Genomic DNA, 6,040 nt, shown 5'->3' on the forward strand with positions numbered 1-6,040 from the left:
GCATCTGAATTCTGTAGTGATCAAATAGTGTGGTGCATAATGAAGCACAAGCCCAGGACTGTGCGATAGAAGTCCATTTGCACACCAGTGCCCACAGGATCTGGAGTGCAATGTCAGGTGCTAGAGTACTGAGCAGCAGCAGGGGTTTCTGACCTCTCTCTTTGCTCTGCCTCTGGTCAGCCCCAGTAACGATTCACAAGTTGTTTTGGCTGTTTTGCTTTGGCTCTTCGTGTTTAGAATTTTGACTCTTTGTGCAGAAGAACAAGATGGCCATTGAGAACGCTTGGTGGAGAAGTGAAGTGGGACAGACCCACAGAGCAAGGCATAGTGTTTTAAAACAGGTAGGACATTAGCACATGCTCCTATTTCTCTTCACAGTGACTTCTACCATTGATTCAAAGGAACGGCCTGGTCCCCGTGGGATATTAAAGATGCAGCATGGCGGGCCTTCTCCTCCAGCCAATCAGAACCTTTGCTACTTGTTATCTTGTCAACTTCAACAGGCCTGTGCTCCTTCCGAGGGGCCACGTCTGTGCCAGGGCACGCTGCCTCCTTCACAGGACAGCCCTTGTGAAAGAGGGTGCATTCATCCTATTTATTCCATGAGTAAAATATCACTGTGTTCTCATGTGAACTCAGGGAGATGGTTTCAGGGGAGTCTTACAAAGCAAGAGGCAGAACCGAGATTGAAAGATGACTTCTCCATAACTAGGCCAGAGAGCACATGGGGTAGACAGCGAGAGGGCACCCCGACTCCTCCACAGGAGCAGCAGGCACGTCTGCCTGAGAGGGAGCTGGGCCGCTGGCCCAGAGTCAGAGGGAAGGCCCCCGTGGGCTGGGAGGCCGTGGCAGAGCGGCGGCTCCCTGGGCAGGCACTGTGGGGCTCCGTGTCCTGCTACTCATCTCGTTATGAAGCAGATGAAGGATGAGAGGAAGGTGACTTGGCAACGTTCCAGCTTTGTGAAGCCAGTGGTCGGATGGGTGCAGCAGGGAAGGGGGTGGGAGACAAGCCTGGAGACTGCACCATCATCCTGCAGGGAGAGACTCCTCAACAGCTTCGGAACCTGTTTGTGAAAACGAGAGAACAGAATGCACCAGAAGGCAGAGGTCAAGCTGGAAGCCGCTGACAGCGAGCAGGAGACGCATGCCCCACTCCGATGGCCAGGGCCAGTCACACAGGAGCCACTCAGGCAGAACGCCTTCTCCCTCCTCCTGGACGGGAGGGAGGCCCGGAGCTGGCTGTGGAGCTCAGCTGGACCCTGGGAGCTGGGCCACCTGACGACTTGCTGATCCTCCCTCAGGGGAGCTGCACCTTCCAGGTGCTGAATCCATGCAACACTTCCCCACTTCGAGGCCTAACGCAGCAGTGACGTGATTCTGCTCAGGGAGGCTGTGGGCTGGGAATGCCGAAGACCGCAGAGGGACATCCAGACTCCAGGGCCAGGCGGGGGACCGAACGCATCTCAGTCTGGTGACACCCTGCCAGGGTCTTGGGCTGCAGGCCACAAGGACCACCTCCCTGCCTTGGGCTTGGCCTGGTGTCCTCACTCCCTGGTGGTCTCAGGGAAGGTGGGCTAGGTGGACGCGCCTTGCTTTGGGCCCAGCTGCTGGGATCCCAGTGGAGAGGGGAAGTCCACACTGCCTTCTCTGTGACGGTGACAACGTGCAGGTAGTGACCTACTTGGTTCATGGGGAGGGATTCTCAGCCCTGCTCCCAGATCCAACCCTCGGTCCCTGTTAGGAGAGGCTTCCGTGCTGGAGGAGCGGGAGGCACGGAAGGTACTGGAGCCACTAGCAGAAAACAGAGCATCTGTGTCCTGCAGCATGGTCATGTGGACACAGGCATGGTCACGTGGACACAGGCATGGTCACGTGGACATAGGCATGGTTCACGTGGCTCAGCAGGACTCCCGTGGACCTCAGGGTGTTGCATATGGGCCTCGGCAAGCCCATGTGGACCTCAGTGGACCTCAGGGTGCCCACGTGGACCTCAGTGTGCCCACATGGACCTCAGGGTGCCCATGTGGACCTCAGGGTGCCCACGTGGACCTCATGTGCCCATATGGCCTCAGTCATTAGGATGCTCCTGGACAGCTAGCCCATGCTTCCTTCCTGGGTTTTATGTTTTGGTCTCCAAAATGACATTTCGACTGCTCGTAAAGTAACACGTTGATAGACTATTGTGTGGCACAAAATTTCCAGTGTGATGAAACCACTAAGAACCCCACAGAGCTTTCCTGAGGAGCCCCAGTTTAGAGGCGATGGCTGTTGGTGATCTGATAACTGCTCCATGTTGTGGACATCTCCTCCACGTCCTTTATTCAGGACCCTTTCCTGGGCTGTTTAGTCAGAAAGCCTCAAAACAGAATTTCTCCTCCCTTCTTTCATACTAGGCTCACGGTCATTTGCATTATTAAAAGCTCTTCACAAACATAACTTTAGAACACGGCCTGCCCAGAACACATGGCCGACAGACAGCGTTTCTACAGCCGACACCCCAAGGTGGGGAGTCCTTCACTGTGGAGGACAGAAGGGAGCCCCTGGACCAATGCTGACGGTTTGCTGGCCCCAGATTCCTACTTGAATGAGAAAAAGCAAACACAACGAACTTAATGTGCGTCCGAGGTCTCTCTGAGCCTTGTTTCCCTGGACACAATCCTTACATGATCGGCATGACTGCTATACTGAGAAACAGTAATGCCTCATTTCATTTCTTCTGTGTACTGGAAATGCTGGGAAAAATAGTCCACATCTTCACTTGCATCTATCTGTTTGGGGGATGGTGGGAATTATACCCTGGCCACAAGCCTGCTAGGCATGGGCTCCACCTCTAACATCCCAGCCCATCACCCTAACCGTCACGATGACCTCAAATCCCTTCTACCGACATTTTTATCATTTTTTAAAAAATTTTTATTGTTGGTTGTTCAAAACATTACATAGTTCTTGACAAATCATATTTCACACTTTGATTCAAGTGGGTTATGAACTCCCATTTTTACCCCGGATACAGATTGCAGCATCACATCGGTTACACATCCACTGATTTACATATTGCCATACTAGTGTCTGTTGTATTCTGCTGCCTTTCCTATCCTCTACTATCCCCCCTCCCCTCCCCTCCCATCTTCTCTCTCTACCCCATCTACTGTAATCCATTTCTCCCCCTTGTTTTTTTTCCCCTTTCCCCTCACTTCCTCTTGTATGTAATTTTGTATAACCCTGAGGGTCTCCTTCCATTTCTTTTCCATGCAATTTTTATCATTTTAACCATTACGGGAGCAAAACAGAAACTGTGCCTTCCCTGTGGAGGAGCGTTGGAGCCACAAGCCAGGGACACCACGCAGCACTGCTGGGTAAGGAGGAGGTCATCACTCTCAGGTGGAGTGAGCACTGCAGACACGTTGTCCCCAGCACGACGACACGGCCCACCGCTGCAGAGCTCCCCATGATCGGGAAGCTCCTCCCCGAGGTGGCTGCCCTCTGCTGACCAGGTAGACTTTCTGTGCAGCTTCAGTGCAGGGCCAAGAGTTCTGAAGTGAGATAATGAAATGAATTTTCAGTGTGAGGGCAGCACCTCACGCTCCCCCTTGGCCATCGCCAGGAAGGTGGTCACTTTGAGCTGCAGGTGCCCAGGCCTTGTCACAGCCGAGACACCTGCTGTCCTCTGAGGTGAAGTCCAGGTCTCCACGGACAGGGGCCTGGGGCAGGTAGCAGCCTGCTGCCGTCCACCTGGACCCCTGCACAGGGATTCGTTCACACAGAGGACACCTCCCTCTCCTTCCCGCCTTCTCTGTACGCCACCCACCAGAGTCCAGGGCTCTGTGACTGCCTCGCTCTCCGGGGTGTGCGGAGCTGCCGGGGGTTTATGAAAACACGAGCTAAGGACCAGCTGTGTGTCCTCTCAAAGGTCAGTGCAGCTGGGTGCAGTGGGAAGGGGCTGTTTCAGCTAAGAAAGAATCTGGGGACTGGGGCGGCACAGAGCCAGTGCCCAGGACCTGACCGTGTTGCCGCAGGAGCTCTCCCCCGTGGGGCACAGCTTGCTGCCCACTCTGCAGGGAGCAAGTCTCGCCTGCCTCTGCCCTCGGCTGTTCGGTGGCCAGGTGTCCAGGGCCCTCCGCCAGCCTCGGAGTGAGCAACACAGCACGGCACCCACTCCCGCCTTGCTGAGCACCCCAGGAGACGGCATCCCATCTGCTCCCCGCTCACTGTGAGGCCAGCCCTCAGGGGCCTTGTCGGTCCTTTGACTTGTAAGAGGGATCAGAAGGTCCAGGTGGAAGGAAGGTTTTCTCTCATACATGGAAGGGAATTAAGAAGAGGGGGCTCATTAAAATAGAAGGAGACCAACATTAGAGGAAGAGAGGAGGGCGTGGAGGGGAGGATGGGGAGAGCGGCATGAAGCCCACCAGTGCCCACGGAGGAATGGACCACGGGGACACGGCTTCTGCTCATGATCATGATGCATGCAGTAGAACAGTCAGAACAGAACTAGAGGGGGATGCGCGGGCGGAGCCAGCAGAGGAGGGACGGAGGAGGGCCAGGGGCACCAGGTGGGCACACTGCCGCTGAGCACACCAACAGGGCACGCGATCCCCATGACCACGTGGGATCATAGTGCACAGGTGAAACGGGAGGCCACTAGGCAGATGGGCTAAGTCAGGATCTAAGTTTCTTGTTTCTTTCATTTTTATTAATCTACATTAGTCACTATTGACATCAAAATTACTTCAGTATTCAGAAAATTATATGATTCCAACCATACACATGAATTATGAACGTTTAATATTTATAATTTTCCTTAATGATAGCTTACAGCACCAATTAATGTAATTATTAGATATCAATTTTAAAGTTTTCTTTGATTATCTGGGTCTTACTTACAACATGAACTACCTGGTATGAGCTGGCTGACCACAGCCTCTGGGACCTCACACACTGCAGTGACTTGCCAGCGCTCCCAAGTCCCACAGAACATTCGCCATTTATCCAACTAAGGAACAGCAGAGAGCAATGGGGGGAGACTGTGCCCCCCACGACTCACACGTTGAAACCCTGACCGCAGCCAGCAGGGGCTGGGGGGTAGGAGGCCCCGGGAGGCAACAAGGCCTCTTGAGGGCAGAGTGCATGATGGGCTTCAAGCTGGGCGTGGCCGGGCAAGCCTCTTCTTCCAGCTACTTGGGAGGCTGAGGCCTGAGGATGGCCACAGCCCAGGAGTTCAAGACCAGTGGATGCAATTATAGCAAGACCCCGTCTCAAAAAAAAAAAGAGCAAAGCAGGAGACCCCGAGAGCCCTCCCCACCACCAGGTCAAGACAGAATGCACAGGCTGGAGCCAGGACGCAGCCTCACCACCCCTCATCTCCAGGACTGGGAGGGACCCGTTCTGGGGTCGTGAGCCCCCAGTCTGGGAGGAGGCCCGGTGAAGCCGAGGCCTGTCTCTTGCGTGCAGCTGGGGACCCAGGGTCCCACCTGCATCCTGAGCGAGATTGGACAGAACCAAGGGCAAAAGAGCACGGTGCGAATTGAGCTCTTAGGGAAGAACAAACCGAATCAGCCTAGAGGAACCTCATAGACTGGTACCTCATCAGCTGGCAGTCTGATGGTGGCCGGTTAGCTCAGTCGGTTAGAGCTTGGTGCTGATAACACCAAGGTCGCGGGTTCATTCCCCATACGGGCCACCAAATGCCGCAGTCTGGCTGGGCACAATTCAGGAGCCACTTGTCAAAAGAAACGAACTTTATTTTTAGAACCACACACGCCAAACAAAACCGCTCCTCAGGAAAACCCTCAGCGCCCAACTGCCACCACCGGCTTCCCACAAGCCTCTCTCACAACCACCAGCCTCTCCACCTCCCACAATCCTCCTGCTCTTGAGGCCGATTGGCTGGGTCGCGTGGGCGGAGCCAAAAAGTTCCCCCAATGAGCAGCTCCGTGGTCTGAAAAGGCAGGGAAACAGCCCAATGAGCATCACCGCAGAGGAGCCAATCAGCTAGATGTTGCTGGGGCCGCTGTGAGCCAATCATCAGTTGGCAGTCTGAAAG

At 54.6% G+C, this 6,040-nt stretch overlaps 1 non-coding gene across 1 annotated transcript; it reads left to right on the forward strand.

Annotated features, from left to right (window-relative positions):
- The first annotated feature begins 5,603 nt into the window (after nucleotides 1–5,603).
- Nucleotides 5,604–5,677, forward strand: Trnai-gau. Its single transcript has one exon. It is a non-coding gene; the product is annotated as a tRNA-Ile (tRNA).
- Nucleotides 5,678–6,040: the final 363 nt, after the last annotated feature.

Source organism: Marmota marmota, unplaced genomic scaffold, assembly GCF_001458135.2.
Source record: "Marmota marmota marmota unplaced genomic scaffold, marMar, whole genome shotgun sequence".
NCBI lineage: Eukaryota > Metazoa > Chordata > Mammalia > Rodentia > Sciuridae > Marmota > Marmota marmota.